Genomic DNA, 27,725 nt, shown 5'->3' on the forward strand with positions numbered 1-27,725 from the left:
ACTCATCAAGATTCCTCTTGAAGAGAGTCAATGAGGGACTCTGCCTAACCTGGACTGGGATTTTATTCCAGAGTGAAGGGAGCCTCTGGGTTATGAATCTGTCCCTCCAGCATGTCCTATTTATTTCAGTGCTGAGGTTATAGGTTCATATTAAGACTGCCCCGGGGATGTAAATAATATTGCGAATTGGGCAGAGCTTACGCCCATACCTCTCAACCCCTAAGAGCAAAACCACTGGTCAGAACCTAAACTGTTGGGGGAACAAATAGGGACAGAAAGCACATATTCCACTTACAACCTTAGAAGGCTGATAGAATAATAGGTTATGCATTAGCATGACTCGACTGAAGGATGTGGGGTCCAAAACCCAATTACTTGTCTGTATTTAATGGTGTCAGTTCCCAGGTATTTGCCAGACAGGTGCAGATTGTAAGAGGAACACACCAATAGTATGACACAAATGCTGGACAGGCCACGGATTCTGTACACTCGACAGGCATGCTTACGCCTAGCGGGCAGCCATTCCCGATATGGGTCTCACCGCAGCACAGTCCAGTTTATATGGCTAAGTACGGTATAACCATATGTGTTGTTACATAACCCACTACACAACACCTATGAACACATGGTCACAACACCCCACTGTAGGCATGTAAGTCAATGTAATAGGCATCACAAGGTATTATTGCAGGCCTCACCCCCACCCAGGGGTGTGAGTGTCTGACGCAAACACCAAATGCAGTGCATATGCACAGCTGTTGTCGTAGACAACATGGCCAACTGTGGACCTTCCCTGCAGCCATCCTGCACATCCCTGGATAATCCCCCTACTAACACTCCCTTTTGTGCCCCAAGCACACCACATACCTATCAGCCCCTGTTCCATTTCTATTAATGTCTATGGGTACACATAGGTGACACCCTCTTATGATAACAGGAGATCAGCCAGGGGTGTTGCATGCACAGAGTCAAGTATCAGATAATTTTTGTGTAGTTTTTTAAACTGGTATGTGTTGTCAGTGGTTCTAATATTATGGGGGAGGGAGTTCCAGGTTTTTGAGATACAGGAGGAGTGTAAGGAGTCTCCTGCAGTGTTATTAGTTTTAGAGACTTGTAGTAAAGATTTATTTGATGACTGTAGTATTTAAGTGTTAGATTAAGGGTGTAGTAAGCTTTGGAGAGGTGGAGTTTTTTCGGGGTTATAGAGTAATTTGTGGCCCATGATTAATTGTTTATATGCAAGAAGCTGATGTAGTTCAAGCCAGGAGAATTTTTTGAGGGCTAGACAGAGATGTGACCTTTGTAATGATCCAGTAGCCAATTTAGCTGTTTCTGTTGTAGCATGTATTCAGTTTATCTAAATCTATTTTTTGAAATTGATAAGGATGGGTGAAGCGTATGATACAGTTGCTAGTAGGTGAGTTCTGGCTATGGCAGCTCTTGAGGAGTCTGTTAAAACTTTTTGGTTTCTGTAAAGGGTGCCCATTTGTTGTGGACTTTTTTAATTGTTTGTGATATATGCAAGTCAAATCTTAGCTTATCATCCACAATGACTCCTAGTAGTTTGGGGGATGTTTCAGGTGTAATTATTATGCTGTTATAAGCTGTGATATGGAACGGTGGGGAGAATCTAGTGGTCTGGTAAGTTGAAAGATCATAAGTTTTGCTTTCTTGGGGTTAAGTATAAGTTGGGAGTTCGCCAGCCATGTTATAGTTTCTGTAAAGGCCTGTTGTGTTTTGTCCTGAAGTTGTTGCACGGTAGGGGCTACACATATTAATGTTGAATCATCTGCATATTTGAGGTTGGGAATTGTAATAGGTTACTTGGAAAGAGGTAAAGTTATTTTTTGGATGGAGGACTGAAGTTGGGGCCCCAGAAGAAAAGAAATCTGGTAGAGGAAAAAGCCAGTGTATGTGCCTGGTAACTGCAAAAATAAATTAGGATAAGTAAATTATTTTGTCAAAATACTCTGGGAGTCAAGAGTCAGTAGTGTAGCTAGGTCAGGGCGAAGAGAGTGACTTCCCTGGGCTCAAAGTGTTAGGGGATGTAACTGGTCCCCATTGTATCTTCCCCATTCCCAATTACTCCTTAGTGCAACACCGACTTTTAAAGCTGGTATTGGATTTGCAGTCCATCTTGAGCACTGTAGTACTCCGTGTGTGGTCTGCTCTGAAAACTGTAGCAACTGCTTGCTGCATTGTTTAACAAAGTCTGAATGCTGTAGTACTCTGTGTGAGTTGCAACAGTTTCAAAGTAAAAAAATAAATAAATAAATGAAACCTGAGTGATGTAGCTCTCTGTCTGTGGTATAAACTGTAGCAATTGCTTCCTACACTTATAGCAAGCAGTTTGCTATAGTTTAAAATATATATTTTTTTAATATACGTTAAAATGTATTGGAGAAGGATCAGGGGCAGGACACAGAAACTAGACCCGATTGGCTCCTGGATGCATTTCAATGTCAGGAGCCTCAGGTACCTGATCATGGATTTTTTAATTCCATTGAAGAGCTGGGGCAGGAGGGAAGGGGGTTTGTATTTGACCACCTGATTGGCGTGGCAGTAAAAGGGGTGGAGTGGGTAATGATTGGCTGCAGGTTGCCAACTGACATCCTGCAGTTTTTCAGAAGTCACCCTTTTTTTTGCTCTACACTTGAAGGGGGTGAGGCGGCTGCATCTATATTACATAATCGAAGTTTTAAAAATTCAAACATCATATGGTCGACATTATATGATCATACTTTTAAAAGTTTGAAAATGTAATAAAAAAAAAATAAACCAAAGAAAAAAACCTACTTGAACAGTTTAAGCGGGGGGGGGGGCAAGCCCCCCTGAACCTCCCATGTGGGGGGCTGTGCCCCCCACACCCCCACTCTTTAAATATAACAACTCCGAGATCGCACTACAGTGCAGAAAAGGGAAATCTTCCCATTCTGCAGTGTACAGAGATCTCCGTTGAAACGTTCAAACTTTTAAAAGTTCAATCATATGGTGTTGACCATATGACGTTCAAACTTTTAAGAGTTCGACAATGTGATATAGACCTGAGGCGGCTGGCACAGGGCACTGATTGAGCCAGTTATGACTCTGCTCAGAGTTATATGCAGGTTCCAGCATGCACAACATATACACAACTGGCCAGGATTCACAGACACACATTTCAGGTCAGAGGATGGTTTGCCTACACAAGGACTAATTACAGTGCATTGCAGAATAAACCTGAATAACTAAACAGGGTCTTACCATGTGAGTAGATACAAATGTGGACATAACTGGGATAGATGCAGGGGAAGGAATCATTATAAGTGAAGCAGGTTGATATAGCCAAAAAGAAAGGCAAGGGAGTAGTCCTGCACCTTATTGCATGAAATTCACATGAATGTGAACAAGCGATACAGCAGGTAGTTCGAGAATCGACTGCACATTACAAAATATATATAAAAGGTCTTCAAACATTTTCTGTTTGCTCTCTTCACACTTTAGTCACTTCATACATGCAGTGCAGCAAATTCCTAGGCCTACGTCAGCATTATGTGAATGAATGTTCTATTACTTTTAAGCCATTTTCCTTTAAACAGACATCAGTGTGTGAACGCTCCTTTTGCTTCCTGAGAGGGAGCGATTCTCATCTTTAATTAATTTTTTCCTTTTGTTAACCAAGATAGTTTAACTATGAGAAAACCTCTTTTCAGCAGTGTCCCAGGGGAAAAGCTCCATACAAGAAAAAAAAGGTACAATAGAATATAATATCAGTATTATCTTCAGTTGTTTATTGTAAATAAAGCAATTAGTGGTTATAAAATTACACCTCCTAAGTATGGAGTTAACTAACAAAAGTGATCTGACTAAAAATTTTAAAATAATAATTACAGTTGTAGGATTTACAAACAGCATAAAAAGATTCAAAAGGATTATGGATTTCGAGAAAGAGTCATAGGAGAGTAGAAATAATTACATGAAATGGAATAATGCAGCAAGGAGTTAGAGAGTGCTTGAGGAGAGAGATGTCTGTACTAATACAGTAGGAAGGGCATGTCAGAGTAAGGCTGAGGAATAGTATAGTTGGAGCATAATACGGAGAGAGGGTACTGTTCTACAGAGGTAATTAACATGGAGAACATAATGAGGAAATCAGCATGAAGAGGAAAGGAGGGGGTAGGAGTTGCGGAAAGGGATGGATTTTAGGAAGAATGAAGGGGGGAGAGTAAATGCAGTTATGGTTTGGTGAGGGTTTGTTGTGGTTATAAGTGGGTGTGCAAAATGTTGGAATAGTGAAAGGGGATGTATTTACAAGATGGATGATGATGGATGGTTAGGGGACAGCTAGGGGATAATGAGGAATGGTAAGCAGTTGTTAGTGTAGTGGCAGTGCCAGGTAGAAGGCAGGTACATCTTTAGGTTATGCTGGAATCACATGTAGTTTGTTTTGGTAGTGAGTTGGGGTGGGAGAGAGTTCCATAGTTTTGCAGTATGTAAAGTAAATAAAGAATTCCCAGAGCAATTTCTGGTAATAGGAATGATAAGGTATTTTAGATTCATGAATCCAAGTTTTCTTTCTGGGGTGGTTAGAGTAATTAGGTTTTGGATAGCTGGACATCTATTGGGCCTGTTGAAAACAGACAATGCTGTTTATAGCTGTGCATAATTGTTGACTTTACAAAGTTCTAGCCAGTGTCACTGATGGAGAGGAATACAGTGATGAGTTCTATGAAAGGTCACTTCTGTCAAAGCTCCCGAACTTATTCCTGACTTCTTGTGCCCAGAGCAGTCAACCCCCCATTGTCCAGCCTTTGCTATGTCTCTATTACTGGCAGACACACAGTAGAAATAGAAAACATTTACAGTACTATTTGGGGTGTTTCTATCTCACCTCTGCTTCCCACACCTGAATTTATCCATCAACAACATATGAACTATATACAGAAATTGATGCAGACAGAGTTTATAGTCATCTAAATAAAAATTCAATCATGCCAATAGAACAGAAATGGAATAAAAAGAATCATGCAGAAATATCATATTTTACTAAACAAAGCCATAATGGAGACTTGTAAAAAGAACCAGAATCTCAGTATGGCATGGATAGATTGCAGGAAGCATTTGACAACATTCTACACTCCAGGATTATAGAATGCTTAACAATTTATAAGACTCATTACATGTTGATAAATTATAATGCATTTATTATGAAGAATGGCTAAAATTATACTACATCTGTTATAAAAATGGCTAACCTTTACAACTGAACCACAAAAAGGGCCAAATGACTATTGAGGATTTTAGAATCCAGCATGAAATATTTAGCAAGGGATTCTGACACCCAGTGCAGTTCCCACATCTGACAACTCTCTCAAGTTGGGGGGGAAAAAACAAGGTCTTCTGTGAGTTGAACGGGGGAAAAAAAATTCTCTGCAAAGTGCAATAAACCTCTTGCTACAAATGTGACAAGCAACTTGCTATGACTAAATACTACACATGAAGCTCTGAAGTAATTCAGTCCTAACCACAAATGCAATATCAGCATTTCCTTCTGAATTCTGATTCTGTACTGCCACTTGATAGACATTTGCCAGTCAATTCCCCTAACACCTTGTGTCAATGACTGCCTGCCCCATTCAAATTATTCATCAGTATCCTGGATAATTTTTTGTCATCGTTATTGTTTTGTCCTCAGGTCCGCGGTAGTGCAGCGGTTAGCATTGTCACCTCACAGCAAGAAGTTCTCCAGTTCGATTCTCAGCTGGAGCGCCTTCTGTGTGGAGTCTGCATGTCCTTCATGTGGTCGAGTGGTGTTTAAAGACATGCAGATAGGTGTATGGTGAATGGGTGTGCCTTCCTTGAATGTTGGGCGTCGAGCTGGCACCTCGGCACTGTAAAAATCCACTGCCAATCATTAGCAGACCGGAGTTCTGCTGTGGCGACCCCTAAGTGGGAAAAGCTGAAAGTTACTGTTTTGTCCTCAGTCCAGTAAGCTATTCACTTCTCGGTAATGACTACAGTCAAACTTCAAGAAAACAATCCTGTCAAATGGCATCTCATCTGCTTTTTGTGGACAACCTAAAACTATGCAGCACATCTGACAAACATGTGAAAGTACGTCTACAAGTTGTTACGACTTCTTCAAATAACATAAGAATGTAATTTAATTCTGGCAAAAGCCACATTTATACCATGAAAATCAAACCATCAAAAAATATCAAACTTGAGAAGGAAGGTGATATAAAAGAATTGGAATAAGTATATAAAAATATCTGATGATAGGATGAAGATCAGCAATACAGCATGAACAAAGGCAAACAAAGCCTAATAAAGAATATTTAGATGACTAAAACTAATACTGAAACTGTTTTGTCATCTAGGAATAAAATTCAAGTTTTTAATAACTTGCACTCATTGTTCTAAATTACAGCTTTGGTGTGTTCAACTGGCCTCAAAAATGTTACATAAACTAGGTAAGAAAACAAGAAGAAAGTTTCATACTTATAAAATTATAAAATTACATAAAAACAATTATAAAATGACATAAAAAACAATGTTCACCAAGACTGTAAACCCCTTGGTTCGAAAGATGCATGGTAGTCCTCACAATTGCTTACACATGTAGGTTGGGGATTGTGTGACCACATACATATGTATTTACATAATCAGATCCAAAAACAGTGAATGTTCTAAACTATGAATAAAACAAGTCTAAGATGACCTATTTGTTCAGATCAGCAAGAGCATTTAGAGAGAGCCATAGCTGACACCTCTCAAGTTGAGTAGAAAAAAAAAAAAAAAAAAGATTATTGCGTCATTGCTTCTTTCCTGCCTAGCTCCGCTAACGTCAGGAGCAAGCCAGTTCCTGTTTCTGCACCCCTCAATTCTAAGTCTCTAAGTTGAGGAGCACATAGGAAAAAAAATCCTTCCTCCAGTCTAGTGCTTCTCACCCTCACCTCTCTCCAAAAGTCTGCGCCTCAACTATAAGATGAAGAGCCAAAAAAGCTGCTTGTTAAATCTGTAGCAAGTGGATTAGAAGAGCTTTCACCAAAGTCCTGTCAGCAAATTCATTTCCATAGCTGCATTCAGAAATGCAGGTATGGAAATAAATGCTGGTATTGTGTTACTGCAAATTGTATGCCGTAACACCATGCTCCAAGAACAGCTACCCCCTTTGTTCTGACAAAGGGAACAAGAAAGAAAAAATACAAAAGAACTGAAAAACAGGTTACAACAGAAAGTACAAAAAACAAGTGAGATATAAAGAGTGTGACCAGAAAAAAAAAAGAAAGAATCTGGAAAGCCCCAAATGTTAGTGGAATCTACAGAAAACTAATGGAACAACCATATGTTGATCAAGATTTCATCCACAAATTTCTTAGGCTAGATGAATTTAAAACAAAAGATGAAAGGTTAATAATGTTAGCTGAAGAGAGTAGATTTACATACATGATGGTTCGTAAAATCTTTAGAAAAGCTAAGAGATGCAAACAAATGCATTTTCTGCAGTGCAGAATAGAAATAGTTGCATATCTGGTTATAAGTTGAGATTCTCTTAGGTTGAAGCCAGTTTTGTATACTAAAAGGCACAGTAATATGGCAAAGTTGTTACATCAGACACTGTGTAAACATTTTAAAATACAAGTAGCTGAGAAGCATTGGAAACATGAACCACAAAGTAGTACAGAAAATCAAGAAGGACTGATCATGTGGGAAAAATCCAGCACCAGTAGTTAAAAAAGTAGAAGCAAGAACACTAAATACAAAGGAAAAGGGCAAAAGCAGCATTGATTATTAACATTGCTACATGCAGTAACTATGGTATATTTCATACTGAAAGACATCAAAGGTATGAAAAATCAAGACATGCAAGCAGAAACTACAGAAATCTGACATAAGGACACACAAATAGTTCCAGTGGTAGTAGGGACAATGGGGCTAATAAAGAATTTCTTTGCATGTCTAAATATTTACCTCATATATGTAATCCCATAACAAGTTTAAAAAGGGACAAGTCTAGGTACATTGCAGTGCTGAGAACGACACTCTTCGCAATTTTCAAAGTCTAAAGCAAAACTGAGTTCATGAACTTTAATTATGTCCTGACATGGGAAGGGAGCCATTATTGTGACATTATTAAAAAGGTAAGCAATTTGGAAAAATTAATCGTGGGAAATGTACATAGTGGTCCTCCCTTCCAGTTAATGGAAGAGATCATCTATGATACTAATGCCTTCCTCCCCTTTGCCCACATATCAGCCTCCATTTACCAGCAAGCTGTGTAGTCAGGCTTGTGTCCATATGTTCCGGGGCAGCTGTGCAAATGCTTATGGCTGTAACCTAATCATACTCCCTCATGTGTAGTGAAAGTGTGTGGTACACAACCACACCCTGCTTAGCATAGCCTTTGCAGTGGATTGCATGCTTCATACTGTTCTGTGTGAGACAGCACTGCCACTATGTAGTTGTCAAGTCGCATATATGTGGACTACACATTGCTACTTCACCTTTGCCACCTTATACTGTGCATGACATCTGGCTGGATGTGGGAAAGCCACTAGCTACTATACATCACCATCTATGTCTTCAGTGGTGGATGATGTATTACTGATTGAGATTGGTTCTTCTTTTCCAGTGTGGAAGGTCCCAGGGATGATGCCTGGGCTACCTGCTTCCTGATAGTATTGTGAAGCATGCATGATGCTACAAACAGCTGACAGGCTGTGGCAGGGTCACAATGATGTACACTCTTCCCAGATGTGTATAAGCAGCATATCTATGATCTGAGCAGGCTGAACACACCTATATAGTATTCTCTGTTTGGTCAAAGCCACTGCCACATGATCTTTGGGCATGCTTTGTGCATTGCAGATCAGTATCATCAACCAGAGTCTCATCAGTTATCCTGCATTACCAACAAAGCAATAGAGACATTCATGGGAGGGCTGGAAAAGAGATATGGTTGATTGGCATGGATACCTACAGACTGTAGCTTTCAATATTTGGGTGCCAATGTGTGTCTACATTTCCCTACTAGCTGTGGTATGTCACCATGCAATGATAGACACAACTTGTATGCCATGTGTAGGAATCATTTGCGCAGCCAGAGTGTTCTGCAGACACATGGCATGTGAGCCCCTGTGTGTAGCACACTTCCTGGAAGCTGATAGAATGGCAGTCCATCCTGTTGATATGGAATGTTAGGCAGCATTATAAAGGCCACAAATTTTAGTAGCTCTTTCTCCTGCCTTGTTGGGAAAGCAGACATGCTTGTCCATGTGCAGTTGCAATTTATTAGTGGGTGTGTAATTATTCTATAGTCTGATGCCTCTGAGACACCCAGTATGTTTCCAGTTTGTCTCTGGAAGTTCCATGTAGCTACAATAGTAAGATCTACACATAACTTGTTATCCACTTGTATGGTAAGTCTATGAATTCCTCAAGTTCCAGTCCATGTGCTGTGTGGGCTATTCGATGTATGCAAATATTTCTGTCCATTCTAAAGTGCTCCAGTATCCTCTCAAGTACTGCAATGTCACTGTTTGATAATTCTGCATTCACTGGCACATATGGTCACATTGTGCACCTTGGTGATACCTGGCCATGCTAAATAAACACTGTTTAGAATAGGCACTATGGCTCCAAGCATTTTGTGCTTTTAGAATGCTACAAGTTTTGGCATAACTTTTGCCTTTATATTCAGACTCGTTTGCATCTCATTGTGCCTTCCCTGAGATGCACTCCTTAATTTGCATGTCATTATGCAGTCATTGTTATACCCCCCCCCTTTTTTTTAGCTTTTAGCACATTGCCCTATTGGGCTGTGTAATTTCATGAATTGTTTCCTTGCTACTCATTCTAGATTTCTGCACAAAAACAGAATGCTTGTTTTGCAGTTTGGTTATGAATACCAGCCCCTGTATTTTTGTGAAATTTGGACAGCACTAAGTCTTTTCAAAACTTTCTGACCTGGATGGATATATTTGCCTATTCAATACCTGTTGTATAAATGCAGACAGATCAAACACACCTTGTTTGAAATTAATACGAGCAACAAAGTTGAAACAAATTTTAGTATCTTACAGGGTAAAATGCATCTGAAAAGGAACTAAGAGAAAACTAAAGAAAACAGCAGCATTTCAAAACAACAACATCTCATGCTGGCAATACGGACGATAGTGGCATAAATGCTGTAAAAGTCTGACGATGAGTGATGTTGACGTAACATATTGGTATAACACAAAAAAGTTAATGACTGTGAAATGAATTACAGTACCTAAATTTAATGCACAAATTATTTTAGAAATGCAAATACTTGTAGAAGTCCTTTAATGTGCTGCATAGTAGGAAACTATATGGAAGGTATAGACATGGAAAAAAATGCTAAGGAAGAAGTTTTCAGCTAAAGAGATTTAACTATGCAAAGCCAAATATATTCTGCAAGTTGTGTCTGAATGAGTTGTCACACCTGTGTTCATAGGTAAGTACTAGGCTAGATGCCTACGCAAGCTGTTATAAGCCTAGCCATTTTCCCTTTGGAGCTTGAATTAGCTTTTCTTATTTGGTGTTAGATTGGTCTTACCTATCCCATGGTCAATAATTGTATATTATGCCTAGTGACAATAGCTGGGATTATACTACAGATAATTTGAAGGAGATCCATGTGTGAGATGAAGCATTCAGGAGCTGCTTCTGTCCGTCAGTACCACAAGGTGCAGTCCTGGGATAAATGTTGTGTTTCCCATCCAAAGTTTCAAGTTGCCATTGAATATGGAAAGGAGTGAACTTTGTTTGATGTGGGTGACGAGTCTGTTCCAGAAAGGGGAGAACTTTGTTTTATGTAGATGAGCACTTTGTTCCAGAACAGCAGTATCCCCTGTTAGCTATACCTGCCCCTCCAATACATTCTATTGATGTTGTAGCAGAGGTTTAGATCCCTAGACTGAGTATTTAAGACATCTCTGTGGGCATTTCAGTTGTTGCATGTTTCTGGACTGATACATGCCAAAAGGGGTACCATACTCATGATTTTGCCACTATTTATTTATTTGGGGTAAACCTTCCTGAAGGATGGTTAAGTCATTTGTGGATTCAATGACTGCTCCAAGCTTACAGTCATTTGTAGACTTATAAAAGCCAACACCAAAAGGCTGTGGCTGACTGTCAGAGAAGTAGATACCAAACAGAAGAGGTCACCGCACAGAACCCTGGGAGTCTCCACTGGTGAATAGCCCCTCTCTGTGGGGGAAACTTCTGCTATTTTAATCTCCTGCATCCTATCTGTGAGCAAGTTAGCAATGCAGTGGATGACAAAGATGTTTATTCCCAGTTTAATTAATTTTTTGCAATGCCTGAGAGAGGGATTGTGTCAAAAGCTTTAGCAAGGTTGAGGTATACAGTTGTGTACCATTTTACTTTCATCCATTGTTTTGGTGACCTTCTCAAAAAAGACCAGCAGGTTGAGTAAGCATGACCTGCCTTTGATGAATCTAAACTGAAATAGGCCCATTGTTTGGAGTTTGCCTATGTCCTTATTGATTAGTTCCATGATAAATCTTTCCATGGCTTTGCATATGAGGAGGGTCAGACTTATGGGCTTGTAATTGTGTGCCTCTGTGGAAGGTCCTCCCTTATGCAGGGGAATGAGTGGTAGCTGTTCTTTATTAATTTGATACAAAATCTGTATAGAAGATGATGAACATTGTTACTGGGGGATGGCTAAATCATGCTTCATGCTTTTTAAGATGCATCCAGGTATTTTGTCAGAACCTCAGAAGGTGTGCATGTATCTATGGAGATATACACATGCGCACACACACACACACACACACACACACACACACACGTGTGTGTATGTGTGTATGTATATATATATATATATATATATATATATATATATATATATATATATATCTGTTTCTAGAACATATATGAGCAGTAAACACTTCCAATGTCCATTACCAAGACTGTAAAACAGCAGAAACAAAGCAAAGTTTGTCCACCATGGAGAGGTTTAAAACTATTTAATACTAAAAATCAACAAGTATAAGCAAAATAAAAACACATTAAAACCTGAATTCAAAACAGAGGCTTAGCCAATCTGTCTTCTTCCTCAGCCTCCGCCCTCTCAATAAAAGTTTTAAAGGGAACATTCCATTTAGTCCAGGCAGTTTATCAGCCTGCAAATCAGCAGTCCAGCAGGTTTCCACAATCTCAGTCAAATTGCAGAGATCCCCCATTCTCATATCTTTAGTCAATACTTCAAGCACCGTAAAACTGAAACTATGGCCAGGATAATTTATAATATGTCGTGACAAAGCACTGGTTTTATTTTTTACTTTATATAACAATATCTGATGAACGTATTCTTGCCTAAAGCACTTATCCAGATACTTTAAGTTGACTTCATGTGTTACTGTGTTTTTTATTTTGCATATACTTGTTGGTTTTTTAGTATTAAATAGTTTTACACCTCTCGGTGGTGGACAAGCTTTGCTTTGTTTCTGCTGTTAAGTTTTAGATTGGTAAGCTGCCTTTAACTGTCTGTCATGTGTTTTTACCTTGATTTACTTTGTTTATACAGAACAGGGTGGTACATGGCTCAAAGGGGTAATATTGAATTAAGTTACCAACCTGAACTGAGCATGCAAGCTGAATCTTCTGCTGTTAAAAGTATGAACAACAACTTAAAGAATGTTAATCTGCTGCTACAGTTAGCTGTATCGGATGATGATGTTGAAATAGATGTGGTAAATTCATGTTCTGAAGAATCTGATAAAATATTTAAACAGAAACTGCTCCTTTCTGACTGAAGAGATTACAATGGCAGCACTTCCATCTGGAAGCCTGCCTGCATCATAATGTACTGTCAAAAGGGCTTAGAGTAAAATGTATGCCGAGATATGGCTACTCTCACCCAGATTTACTTGCCAAATGGCAAGTGATCAATTTAGAAACTTGTTTTAAATATATTAGACTACTCGTAGATTACTTTTGGCTGATTGAAGAGGAAGAAATAAGCTCCATTGAATATAATCAAACTGAATTAGAAAATGCAGCACTGTCTGAGACTTTTCTTTCAAAAATTAAAGGCCGTCAGTTAAATAGTCAGAAGCAAAAAGCTAGCAAGAGATTTTAAAGAGGGTGATATTTTTAAATGACCTAAACAAATTGTAAATTACAATCAGAAGAGAAATACTATTACAGTGGACACTAAGTGAATTGAAAATAGTCATGATCACGATACAGTTAAAAAAAAAAAAAAGGTTGTAAGAGCAATGGATCTCTGAGTAGTAATGAAATTAGTAATGAACAACCAAAAGTTGTTAATGTGATACCCCATTTATGGCAGGGTCATCTGATAAAGGAAGATTAGAGAATAAACAACAGAGCTCTGGCTCTGAGAATGCTGCACATATAACTGCTGATAAAATGGATAGTATAGGCACCATTTCCATGACAGGGGCTAGACCCAAAGATTCGGCTGCACATATTCTGTTTTTTCGCAGACTTTCAAAAATGATGAAACAAAGTTTCCCTTACAAGAAAAAAGGCTCCATAAGCAGGGACAGGAAACAAAGGAAACTGTCAACTTAAGAACACAAGTAGACAAAGAGATGGATTCTTTGTTGTTGAATGTATCACAGCATGTACTTAATGAGGCTCAGAAAACAGTCCTTAATAAGATGCTCCTTTTATTCCGGCCCTGCCATCACGACTTAACAAATTGATGTTAAACGTTAAACATTTTGCAAAGAATGTAGTGCTAAAGAATATATTTAATAGCGCAGGCAATATTGCTGATGAAGGCTTTGTTAATATTTTTACTAAACCTAGTACATAATATCCATGCTATTTTATCAACTTGCTAACAAATTTACAGTTCAGTATTGTTTCACATCACTGTTATTATTATTATATGTTCTAAACATCGACTTAGCACATGATATTTGATTACTGTTCTAAAGTTGATTTTTTTTCAACCACTGTTCCTGTTTTTTTTTCTCTTTCTACACTTTCTATCACAACAAGTACCCTGCTCTATAAGTTGCACATCCTGTCCTTGAAAACTTACTCCTCTGACCTGACGACTAAGGATCCACTCCAGCCTGCCATTTCATTTTAACATCTTCTATCCTGCTCCCTAAAGTATTAAAAGGAAGCAAAAAGTATGTTGGTCTCCTACACCTGATAGTATAATTTGGAATTGTAGTAACTACTTTGTGGCATCTAAAAAGTCACTTTTAAGCCAGAATAGCCAGCAGCCATATCCTTACAGCCTGAATAACCTTCCTCCATACTAGCAAAGTGCCTTAACTACTAGCTTCGTATAACTTATTCCCTGGCCTGTCCTCTCCCTCTTAGAATCTACTACTGTACTACTGAGATTGTCCACTAGGTGGTAGCCTTACCCTAGCCCTACCTCCCACTCAGCTTACCTGCTACTCTTTAACATGTTCTATTTTCAATCCCTTGTCCAAGTTTTGTTTTTTAGCTGACTCTACCTCATCCTTTTAACTATTCCACTGCACCTAACAAAACCCTCTCCTATCCTTCCTACAACTTTTTCCCAACCTCCTTACTCTCCTCTAACTTTACTTACCTTACATTTTGAGCTGTTTTCACTGATTGTTCTTCTTCCTCCTTCTCTTGTCTCTACCCGCTCCGTTCGCCCTGCGGGCTCACTTCGCTCCCCTACCCTACCCCCAATTCCCACCCACTCCCAGTGGTCCTAGACTTTTACATCCTAACCACACCCTCTTTCCCATCCTACCAATCCCACATTCCCTCTACTTTAGATAATTGAATCACACCCCTCTATCTCCCTAACCATTCAAAATTTCCCTCTACTCAGAGTTACTTATCACATCCAATACCTCTCCATATTGTCTTATTCTAATCCTACCTCCTCTACATTATTAAATAACAAACCTAGCAATATGCCAACAGCTGCTAAAACTACTCTGACTAAGCTACTAATCATAGCCTCACTCATACCTGTTCTAACCTCAGCCTGTCTCCTAACCTCATTCAAAAACCTGAATTATGTTCACTTTCACTACCCTCTAAAACAAACAGCCATTCAAACTCTTACACACTCCCATAATCATATAAATATGACATCAATACCTAGCTACCTTCTAGCCAAGTATCACAAACTCACACACATTAAATATATTAAACATACAGTAAGGAAATTTAAATATCAGATCAGTTATATGTATAATCCCATACTAAAACTAAAAAACCTCTCTGTAAAAGATGGTGACATCCATCCTAACCCAGGCCCAGCCAATGTCTCTACAATTGTATCTCACTGCCCCAATCCCACTATCCCACTCACCCCTATCAGACCCCCTAACTCACTCCTAATAGCACATCTCAGTATCCACAGTATTAATAACAAAGTTGTCCATCTGCATGCCCTCTTAGATGTTCACTCCTTTGACATCTCATGTCTGATAGAAACATGATTAAAACCTGTGACTAAAGACAATGAAATCATCCCTCCAGGATATAATATACTGAGACATGACCGCATAAAGCGTAAGGGAGGGGGCGTAGCAATACTTTCTAAAGATGGTCTACAAATCACCTCTGTACCTTATAACCCACCACATGACATCAAATGAAACTTAAAAAAATATATATATATATATATATATATATATATATATATATATATATATATATATATATGTGTGTGTGTGTGAAACCATATGTATGTGTCAAATAAATATAAAAAGAAAAAAACTAATAATGCATATTGCACTTACAGAAATACTAAAAAATATTCTATCTTTTGACCATGTCATGAAAAATATATATAACGTAAAAACATCCTATATTGAATGTTCAAACAAATGATGATACAAATTGTGAATATGAGTCATTGCATAAATAAATAATGATACATAACTATCTATTATAGAAAAAACACTTTAAACTGACAGACTCATTGAGCCCTGGAAATTTATCTGCAGCTAAAATTAATTGCCATAAAGTCTCCTTGCATTCTAAAATGTTATTTGCATACCCACCCAATTCTGTTTCATAAACCTTGTCTAGCACTGAAAATTCAAACTTCTTAAATTGTGAGCATACTGCGGCATGTTTAGCCAAGGAATTTAACTTATCTTTGTTTTTGATAGCCAAATTGTGTTCTTAAATCATCCATTTCAAAAACCTTTTTGTTTTCCCTACATAAAAATGATTACAGGATACACAGCCGGCTATGTACACTACAAAATCTGTGTTGCAATTGTAATATCCCTTAGCCCAAACAGTTTGATTAGAGGACTCAATCAGGAAGTGGGGATAGAATATCTGAGGGAGTATCTCACTGATTACACAGACTTTGGTAACACAAACACGGTTATCCCAAATGATTATGGGATTGATTCCATACGGAAATTGCTGACTGAAAAGAAAATCTTTGATAAGAACGTAATCATGCAGATATGTTTCCTACTGGAATTGGTGCTGGAGATTAATGTTGTGCTCTTTGGAGAAGAATACTATTTACAGAAATGGAGTGTCATGATGGGCACCTCATGCTCTAATAATGAACAAATGGAAGACTTGTACATTGTTCTGTAAGAGACTTATGGATGATATATTTTTCCTTTGGAAGAGCAATGAAGAACAGCTGTTGGCCTTTGTTGATTATCTCAGTAAACATCATTTTTGGACTTTAATTTCAACAGTTCAGAAGAGAAGATAGACATCCTTGATGTTACACTTCAAAGAGGAGTAGATGGCATACTCAACACACAGGTATTCAGGAAGGATTGCTGGAAATATTGTCTATTACAAAGAACTAGCATGCACCTGGGACAAATATTCCCCCATGTTATCAGAGGACAGTTTCTTAGAATATCCAGGTTATGCACTAATGAGATGAACTATGATGATGAAATTGAAGTGCTAGCACAGCACCTATGTAAGAGAGGCTGCACGGTAATGAGATTTAAAAAGGGGCTGCTGAGACCAAGGAGGTGAGAATAACCAAAGGTAGACTGTATTTTCTTCATGACACTATTGAGAAGGAAGATAAACCCATGAAGAGCAATAGAAACCAACAGGAAGAATGAGCTGTCTGCTTACATACAGCAATGATGTGCAACAAATATGTGATATAATAAGAAACAAATTTATTTATTTCTTTACATTTGTTTAACAGGAAATTCCGACTGGACACAGGTCCTTTTTCAGAGGAGGCCAAGAAAATCTCCACAAATTATAAATTAGCAACATACATGAGTAATTGAGATTACAGTACTAAAGAAGATGACATACAATAAAACAGAGCAATTAGTACTTTTTACAATAATAAAGAAACAATGAGTAACTTAGTAAAAGTAGACTTAGCAATGTCTGACTGGAGACCAAGAATCAAGGAGGGCTAAATGTGCAAGGAGTACTTAAGGTCTAACGTTCAGTAGCAGCTAGTAAAACCTCAGACGTATACAATGTTGGAATAAGAGTTCAAGTGCAGGAGGGAGGAAGATGGAGGGTTTTTTTAGTCTGGACTGGAACAAGAACAGAGCCAGTGCATTTGTAGGTGAGACTTCAGTGCAGTCTTGAAAAGACTGCTGGAAGGTAGAATGGTTATAGAGGGAGGAAGGTTGTTCCATAGTTTGGATATGGCACAGGAGAATCGAGCTTTTTCTGCTGAGTTTTTGGCTTTGGTGATGAGAAGTAGATTTTTTGCTGTTGGAGCATAGGGGTCTACAGGAGCAGTAAGGTTGGAGAAGGTTTTGAAGTGATGGGATTTTAAGAGGATGGTGTACTAGTTTGTGGGCAAATGAGACTTGATTCAGGTGAAGGAGTTGTGGGAGTTCAAGCCAGTCTAGTTCCTTAAGTGTGATAGAGTGGTGGCTGTGCTAGGATACTCTTGTAGCAAATTTTGCAGTTTTATTGTAGCAGGCTTCAAGCTTGCTTAGGTCAGATTGTCTAAGGTTGGTAAGTATAGGAGGTGTAGAGGAAGGTGGAGATTTGTTGGGAATTGGCAATAGAAGTTTTGGCTGTCTTGGTGAGGTATTGTTTCTGTACAATGCACCAAATTTTTTGTGTGATTTTTTATGGTAAGAAATATGAGCGTAAAAATGAACTCAAATGTCTTCTGCCTAACTCCAAAACTTGCCCTTGTCATGACCCAACCTAAGCTCCCCATACCCCTTATATACCTCTGTATTAGCCCTCCTATTTCATCTAGTACCATACTATTCTGATACTTTCTAAACTCAATCAATTATGCTGTTGGATAAAATTCTTACGTAAATATGTAAATGTATTATTATCTGTAAAGACATTATGTGTATTATCTTTGTCCATGCACTCTGTTTGGTGTCTTTAATTTCCTGTTTTAACAAGTTCATTCGTAAATTATTTTCACATGAATACTCTAATTCCTGTATATTACTGTAGACTGTATGCACTTTGGAGCTGTTCTCCTAGGATCTCCACTGAAAATGGGCCACAAGCCCAGATGGACCAACCCAGTTAACAAATGTCAGTAAATAAATAATAAATAAAGTTTTGACAGAAGTCTTCTTATATAGGAGGTGGGTACTGAGGAGAAAGAAAAAGGGTGGGGTGGAGAATTAGGATTGGGAGTGGGGGGGAGTGGATGAAGGGTAGTGTTGTTTAGCTAAGGACTGAATGGTTTCAGTGAAGTGTTTGTTGAAAGAGTCAGCAATACTGCTGGAGGAAGGGGGGTGGTAGGAGAGGGGGTGTCTACTCTACCCGGGTGGAGGATGGAGCTTATTGTGGACTAGAATTGCTTAGGGTTGTGGTGGGAAGAGTTTAGGGCGGACTGATAGTAAAGGGTTTTATCTGTTTTTATTTGCTTTTTTGACCTTATTGCGCAATTCAAGGAAAGTTTGCCTAGCAGAGGGGGGTTTTGTTTGGAGCCAGTGTTTCCAAGCCTTATCTCTGATTTTGATTAAGTACCTGGGTGCTTTTTTGTACCCAGGGGGAGCTCTTAGTTTTGACCCTGGCATTTCTTAGGGGGACATGGGTGTTTAGGATGTTGAGGAAGGTGCTGTTGAAGAAGTAATGGCTTCACCTAGCCTGAGGTATTTTAGTGGTGTCCAGTTACATTTTTGGAGGGAAGAGATAAAGAAGTGAGGGTTGAAATTGCCTTGTTTCAGATTTGTCTATGGATAATGGGATTAACACTGTTAACATGGTGTCTTAGGAGGAATGCTGGGGAATGGTCACTGAGGCTGTCAGGTAGACAGCCAGCTATGTAAGAGTAAGGATCTTTGTTAATTAATATCCAGTCAAGAATGGTATTATTGTTAGGGTCTTTATTTATATGGATAGGTGACTGTATTAGTTGAGAGAAAGCATGAAGATTTAGGTGGAGGGCTGGATGATTGTTACTACAGGATAGCCAGTTGATATTAAAGTTACAGAGGATAATGGTTTCCTAGGGTAGAGAATGATTGGCCCAGTTCAGGTGGTTTTCAATGGGGAGGTATACATCGGCCTGGCTGGAAATAGCAGCCTATGATGCTGATTGTTTTATTTGGTTTAGTTTTAGAATGACATATAAGATTTCTTCATTCTCGATCTGGGGAGCAGATTTGTTGACAGTTTGGATGTTGAGGTGCCATTTAAACATTAGTGCTACACCATCTACTTTCCTGTATAGTCTATCTACGTGAAGGATGTTGTAGCCAGAGGGGAGTATTTCCTCACTTCTGATGTGAGGTTTGAGCCAGGTTTTGGTTAGGATGAGAATATCAGGGGAGTATAAGTTTATGTTGGCATGTAGGTCTTGCATTTTATTGCATGTACTTCTGATGAGACACAAGATGAGGAGGTCAAATGGCATTTTGTTGGCTGTGATAAGAGAGATGGGGGAGTTTTTTGGAAGAGAGTTTGAGGTGGGGTTAGTGATGGTGGGAACAGGGTTTGGGTAGATGTCGCCACTGAGGGTTAATTTATAGAGGGTAGCAAACATTAGTTTTAGATCGGTAGTAAAGAACTTGTCTCATTTTAGGGATATTTTTTGTTTAAATGTAGTAGGTATTTGCTAACTGAGTGAATATATTGGGGTGAATTTTTTCATGGTAGGGGAAATGTAGTTATAGAGTGGGTGCTGGAAGGAAGTTGATGAGAAGGTGCAGTGAAGCTGGTGGGAGTGACTATAGTGGAGTCCTGATAGGATTTAAAGTGAGCAAGAAGAATGCAGGTAAGGAGTGTAATTACGTTAAATAACAGCATGACTGTGTCAGGTTAGATGTGTGATAGGAAGAAAGGATGGTGCTTTATGGGGGAGGAGAGGAGCTCAGAGGTTTGCTCTGATTGGTTAATGGTTATGGAAGTGGCTATAGTTTAAAATTAATGGAGATGTACCAGGGGAGGTTGAGATTTGGGGCCAGGGTGGGGCGCGAAGTGAGCCCATGCATAGCATGGGTGAACAGAGCAAGCCCTAAACCCCCAAGCATAGGATTACAAGGTAAGTAATTATGTAGACAGTGCCATCTTTGTCCTTTGTTAATTTTTAGGTTTTAGCAGGGAATTCTGATATGGAAGGGCAGGGAGAGTGGAGGAAGGGGGATTTTAAAGAGAGGGGGAGAGAGAGGAGAACTCAGCACTGGCCCGATCAAGTGCACACTACCCTATTAGTAAAAAAGCAGAAGTTGTTACACATACACTTTGTTTTTTTGTTTTTGTTTAAGATGTAGCACTGGGCTGGAGCTCATGGAGGCAGTAATCCACAGGTCTTGGGTGGGTGGGGGCCAAGTAAGCCAGGCAGTTGAAGAGGGAAACTGTTAGGGAGAGACTAGAGTACAGAAGTTAGGAGTTATGATTTTGGGCTGTCTGGGGTAAAAGAGAGCTTAAAGTATAGCTTCAACAAAAACAGTATTTATAGCCACCCTAGTTAACAAACAAATGCAATTCTTCACTGAGGCCAATAGTAGATTAGGGTATCATTCCTTGCTATCTCTGCAACATACAGGTAAAGGCAATCCATAAACAATAGCGACACAAGCACTTAGATTACAGTTAATAATACAAACACCAGTTCAGGAGTGCAGTATAATTTAACATGAGGAATGGTTAGAGAACTGGAGCTTACACATCTATATTTCTATAGGGAAATGGCTATCACTGTCTGGTAATTACCGCTGTTCTAAACCCTTGCAAATACATGTAACATCTAGTTAGGTTTTTATATACAGTATCAATGTACTCAGCATTAAACAACATTTCAGTCCTGGATTTAGCAACATGGTCGAGCAGACTACAGATGTATTAGGCTATCAAGTATATTGCAAACTGTAAAGATGCAAACAATTTAACAGATAAAAACAGCTAAACACTTGCATGGTAGGCACACTCGATCAGGTCGCCAATTTAAAAATGGTGCCTTGGATAGGGAGTATATGTAAGCTCGGTTGGGGAGGAGCTTGAAGATCTTGACAGCAGATGAAAATATCCAACGTATAGTGGGTGATGTGCCAAAATTCTGTGTTTAGAACAGAAAGAATTTAAAACAACTACTAAGTCAAGATACACCTGCAAGAAAGATGTACTCAGTTACTAAGATAATGGGTATGTTCCCATGCAGAAAATGTAAAGTATGTGGGCTTTTAAATTACAAGAACTGTTTTGAACATCCTATTAATAGGAAGGAATACAAACTTAAGCCTTATGATAACTGTAATACTAAGAACGTTATTTATGTTGCTAGCTGTAATGTATGCACTGTTTTTTATGTTGGTAAGATCAACAGACCCTTTAAAGAAGTGCCATTTAAGTGACATCAGGCTAAAAAGTAAAACCAGTGCTTTGTCACAACACATTATAAATTATCCTGGCCATAGTTTCACTTTTATAGTGCTTGAAGTATTGATTGAAGATATGAGAATGAGGGATCGCTGCAATTTGACTGAGATTGTGGAAACACACCGGATTGCTGATTTGCAGGCTGATAAACTGCCTGGACTAAATGGAATATTCCCTTTAAAACTTTTATTGAAAGGACAGAGGCTGAGGAAGAAGACTTTGATTGGCTAAGCCACTGTTTAAATTTGATGAGCTAAGTTTAGTATAACAGGATCTGATGAAGGCATTCTTGCCAAAAGAGCTTATCCAGTTACTTTAAGTTGACCTCACATTTTACTGTGTTTTTATTTTGTTTATACTTGTTGATTTTTAGTATTAAATAGTTTTAAAAATCTCAGTGGTGGACAAGCTTTACTTTGTTTCTACTGTTAAGTTTTAGATTGGCAAGCTGCCTTTAACTGTCTGTTGTGTGTTTTTACTTGGAAGCAGGGTTGCCAGACATCCCTGTTTCAGTGGGACTGTCCCGGGAGCTGCAGCCCAAACCCGAGTTCCAGCACTGCCAATTAAAATCCTGGCTAAACAGCCTCCGCTTTGTGATTTATGACTGGCCCATATGCCTGATTACAAATCAATCATAAATAACAAAGCAGAGCCACTTCTGTTCAATGTGGAATAGCGAGCTGTTCTGCATTGAACAGAAGAGGCTCCGCGGTGCAATGTTTGATTGGCTCGCATACCGACATATGGGCCAATCATAAATCGCAAAGCTGAGTCACTTCTGTTCAGTGCGGAGGAGCAGGCTGTTCTGTATTGAACAGAAGAGGCTCTGCTGGGTGAATTTTTGATTGGCTCATATTTCGGCATACAACCAATCAAAGATCGCAAAGCGGAGCCACTTCTGCTTATTACAGAACTGCCTGCTGTTCCGCATGAATGAAAGACCTTTTTTTTTGGTCTTCACTTAGTGTGAAAGACTTTTTTTTCTTTTTTTCCCTACCTGGCCCTTCAGAAATCTGGCAACCCTGCCTGGAAGACTGTAAAACATGAGGAAATAATGTAGGTGTGCTGTAAATGCAGTTCTGATAATGGCACAAAGACCATCTAGACCTTTATTAATGCAGTAGATCTCAGTACTGACTTGCTGATGCAGTTTAGTGGTGTTAGAAAACCTAGATTAACTCCTTCAAAAAAAGTGTGTGTATCTTTCAAAATCAGTTTCATGTAAAGATCTGTACTTTAGCTGAATATTTTAGATGTCAATGTCAAAAGAAAGGTGAAACAGTTTCTACATGTATAGCATATGTAGGTTGGCAGAACTTTTGACAATAAGCACAAATGATAAAATCAGATTTAATCCTAGACAAAAAAAATATTCAGCTTAGTGACTCTGGCAACTATTGCAAAAGATGTCATGGAATTGCAATGAGAAATGGTTGTGTACTGTTATGAAGATAGTGAGTGAGCTTATTCAAAGACTTACTGTGGCAAGGATTTATTCATTCAGAATGTTTAGGTGACACAGAAGGGTCAGCATTGGAAAAGGTGCAAAACATAGGGATATATGAAGATTGCTACAAATCCAAACTTATCTTAAACAACTTAAATGGCTAGAACTTCCTCATCTACTACACTATAGACAACTTACCTATGTCCACAAAATCCTACACCAGCCAGATAAAATCCCTGCTCTCAAAAATATTATACAACCATATACCACTATTAGAGCAGTGATAAATTGCTGCTAGAAACCACCAAAGCTAACAACTCATCTGGGGAATCTCTCTTCTGCAATGTTATACCTAAAATGTGGAACAAACTGCCAACCCCTATTTCCTGTAACTGCTCCTCAGCACAGTTTAAAAAGCTCCTCAATTCTCGCTTCATAGACAGCTGGCTTTGTTCTTGCTACCATCCTGGATAACTCTGAGCTCTGTATATGTAACCACATATGTCATAGTTGGGCTGTCATACTTCATGCTTCATTCTTTTCTATCATTCTGTTGTAACTTGCCTTCTTCTTTGTACAAATGTATGTATCATATGTTATTGTATCCTCTAAATGACTATTGCCCATTTTGCACTATTGATGATTTTGTATGCTACTAGAATTTCCTTGTATTATTAACTTTAATAACATGTTTACTACTTTTTACTGGAGTTTTTCTCCCCTGGCCTCTGCTGAAAATGGACATGTGTCCAGTCAGACTTTCTCAGTAAACAAATGTGAAATAAATAAATAAATAAATTTGGATAGAAGTCATAGGAGTGAAATGGACAATAAGTTTGTTTGCATGGATATTGTAAATGTCTTTGAGTCAGAATAGGATGTATCATTTTGAATAGTTTCAAAGCAATGTAGGATATTATTTTTTAACTTTTTGGCATAAACATTAATTGTAGGTTCATATGGTTATAGGTAAGTAGTAGGCTAGATGCACTTGTAGGCCAATTTAAGCCTTTCCAGTTTTATTTTTTATGCTCAAATTAACCTATCCCATTTAGTTAGAGACTGGCCTTATCCGTACCATGTTCTAAAATTTTATATTATCCCTTAGTAGTACATTTTGATATTTTCCTTGAGAAGCAGCTTTTGGATCTGCTAGATAATTTAAGTGTTTTCATTTATTTATGGTGACATGCTATCAGGCTAATTTGTTTGTTTTTTTTAATTTCTCATGATACTTGGTTATGGTATGTCCTACTAGCTGCTTGACTGAACATTTCTAAATGGGTGTTGTCACTCATGTCTCTCTCTCTCTCTCTCTCTAACATGGATAACAAGTAGGCAGGGAATTTTGTTTAGATGCTTTAATACATAGAAACACATCAGGATGGATAGCAGCATCATAAAATACAAACAAACTAGTTAACAAACAGACCTTACATACATATATGCTTGCACCTCAACAGCTTACTACAAAAGGGCTGTCAGACTTGCACATGCTCAGTATTTATATACTTGTGCAAACCCTTGGATAGCTGCTTAAAGGTACATACACACACACTGATCTACAGGTGTAGAATTCTTTGCTGCTGTATCAAGGTCAGAGGTGCAGTCATAGGAAAAGTTTGATATTTCATCATAGAGTAGGTTGAGGATGGCATGTCTGTAGTCCTTAAATTCAGTAGAGTTTGCTGTAGGGGCTTTCAGGAGTTTAAAGGAGAAAGTTACAAGTTTGTCGCCAGACCTCGCTACAGAAGGAGATACAGTGGAGCAGTGCAAGGAGCTGCATATTGGTAAGAATCAGGACAAGAATGCTGTGTCTTCTAGTCAATTTTTTAACCAACTGCTGGAGAGAGTTTTTGTTCCTAGTTTAGGGCATGTCCTTTATTGGAGGTATAGGTGTCCTAGTTTATTGAATGGTAGGTTCATAGGATTATACTAGGCTATTGACTCGGAGGCCCTTATAACCCTAGCCAAGAATTTCACCCATGTTCCCACAAAGTCAGCACCTGTTTTCCCTGTCCAGCAGGGATACAGGTGGGATCCCAGGAGTATATTTTCTGTTTCCCATAATAAAGTCACCCAAAATAATGGAGTTTTTGTTAATAAGGTGAATATTCCAGACTCTCTTGATGGATCAGGAATGTTAGGTCTGTGATCTTTTTGATTAGGAACCTTTGGGAACTTTCTAGTTTGATATGCTTAGTGAGATATGGAGCTTTTGTTAATAAGGTGAACATTCCAGACTCTCTTGATGGATCAGGAACATTAGGTCTGTGATCTTTTTGATTAGGAACCTTTGGGAACTTTCTAGTTTGATATGCTTAGTGAGATATGGAGTTTTTGTTAATAAGGTGAACATTCCAGACTCTCTTGATGGATCAGGAGAGTTAGGTCTGTGATCTTTTTGATTAGGAACCTTTGGGAACTTTCTAGTTTGATATGCTTAGTGAGATATGGAGTTTTTGTTAATAAGGTGAACATTCCAGACTCTCTTGATGGATCAGGAGCATTAGGTCTGTGATCTTTTTGATTAGGAACCTTCGAACTTTCTAGTTTGATATGCTTAGTGAGATATGGAGTTTTTGTTAATAAGGTGAACATTCCAGACTCTCTTGATGGATCAGGAGCATTAGGTCTGTGATCTTTTTGATTAGGAACCTTCGGGAACTTTCTAGTTTGATATGCTTAGTGAGATATGGAGTTTTTGTTAATAAGGTGAACATTCCAGACTCTCTTGATGGATCAGGAGCATTAGGTCTGTGATCTTTTTGATTAGGAACCTTCGGGAACTTTCTAGTTTGATATGCTTAGTGAGATATGGAGTTTTTGTTAATAAGGTGAACATTCCAGACTCTCTTGATGGATCAGGAGCATTAGGTCTGTGATCTTTTTGATTAGGAACCTTCGGGAACTCTCTAGTTTGATATGCTTAGTAAGATATGGAGTTTTTGTTAATAAGGTGAACATTCTAGACTCTCTTGATGGATCAGGAGCATTAGGTCTGTGATATTTTTGATTAGGAACCTTCGGGAACTTTCTAGTTTAATATGCTTAGTGAGATATGGAGTTTTTGTTAAGGAGGTGAACATTCCAGACTCTCCTGATGGATCAAGAGCGTTAGGTCTGTGATCTTTTTGATTAGGAACCTTTGGGAACTTTCTAGCTTGATATGCTTAGTGAGATATGGAGTTTTTGTTAATAAGGTGAACATTCCAGACTCTCTTGATGGATCAGGAGCATTAGGTCTGTGATCTTTTTGATTAGGAACCTTCGGGAACTTTCTAGTTTGATATGCTTAGTGAGATATGGAGTTTTGTTAATAAGGTGAACATTCCAGACTCTCTTGATGGATCAGGAGCGTTAGGTCTGTGATCTTTTTGATTAGGAACCTTCGGGAACTTTCTAGTTTGATATGCTTAGTGAGATATGGAGTTTTTGTTAATAAGGGAACTTTCTAGTTTGATATGCTTAGCGAGAGACATCATGAAGGGAGGGATTTTGCTCAGTAACTGGTCTGCTCAGTGCTGCTTGCAAGGCTGATAGATCTGTAATTATATGAGTCATTTGTAAGACCACCCTTATGGAGGGACATTATTACCATTGAAGAATCTAGTAGGATTCTATGATTTTGATGTAAAAGCAACATGCAGTCATTTTGCATTAGACAGTTGACTATGACTGCTGAGTATATCTGTTTTCTAAAAAGTTAATGCTGATCAACACCAGTATCTCTGAAAAGGATGTCACTGGGTATAACTGCTGCTTTGTAACAAAGGCAGAATTCATAAGAAAGCCTTTGCCTTACAGTGTGGGCAGTATTGAGGAATACTTTATTTCCAAGGGCACAATGAGGTCTGATGATACAGGCATAGGCACCCCTTAGTCACTGAGAGGTCTTAATTTTTCCTAATATCACCCACACTGGAGAACTAATAGGCTAATAAGCTGCCATATGAAAGAACAATAGATGACGTAGGATGCAGCTGAACAGAATATATCACAGGCAGTTGTTCTGGAACTTTCTGTAGAATATCCACAGAATACTGAGAGGAAAGAATGTGCCCTCAGTTTAAAAGAAAATGGTTTAAGGGAAGAGGTGCTTGATTTAATAGAAATGGACAGGCATATTAACATCGGTGAAAGAAAAAGTTTACAGAAAGTAAATAAGACTCAAAATGTTAGAAGTCTAATAAAGCAGATAAAAAGAGTAATTAAGAAAACAATGAAAAACAGTCCAAAGTGGTCCGGATTTTTTTATTTTATCTGATTTGAAAAACAGTAATTAAGACTATTAACAGGAATTCATGTGATATAAGATATGTTACTGTGCAACTAAATTCATAGCCAATCAATGCAGAAAATAAGGGAAATGAAGGAAAGAAATAAAATGCTATCATGAAAGTATTGAATAAAAAATATATAAAACAATTGAGGGTGGGAGGTTGGTATAATGGTTAAGGTGTTTACCTTATAGACACAAGGTGCAGGGTTTGAT

This window comes from Protopterus annectens, chromosome 9.part0 (assembly GCF_019279795.1).
Source record: "Protopterus annectens isolate FY-2018-M chromosome 9.part0, PAN1.0, whole genome shotgun sequence".
NCBI lineage: Eukaryota > Metazoa > Chordata > Ceratodontiformes > Protopteridae > Protopterus > Protopterus annectens.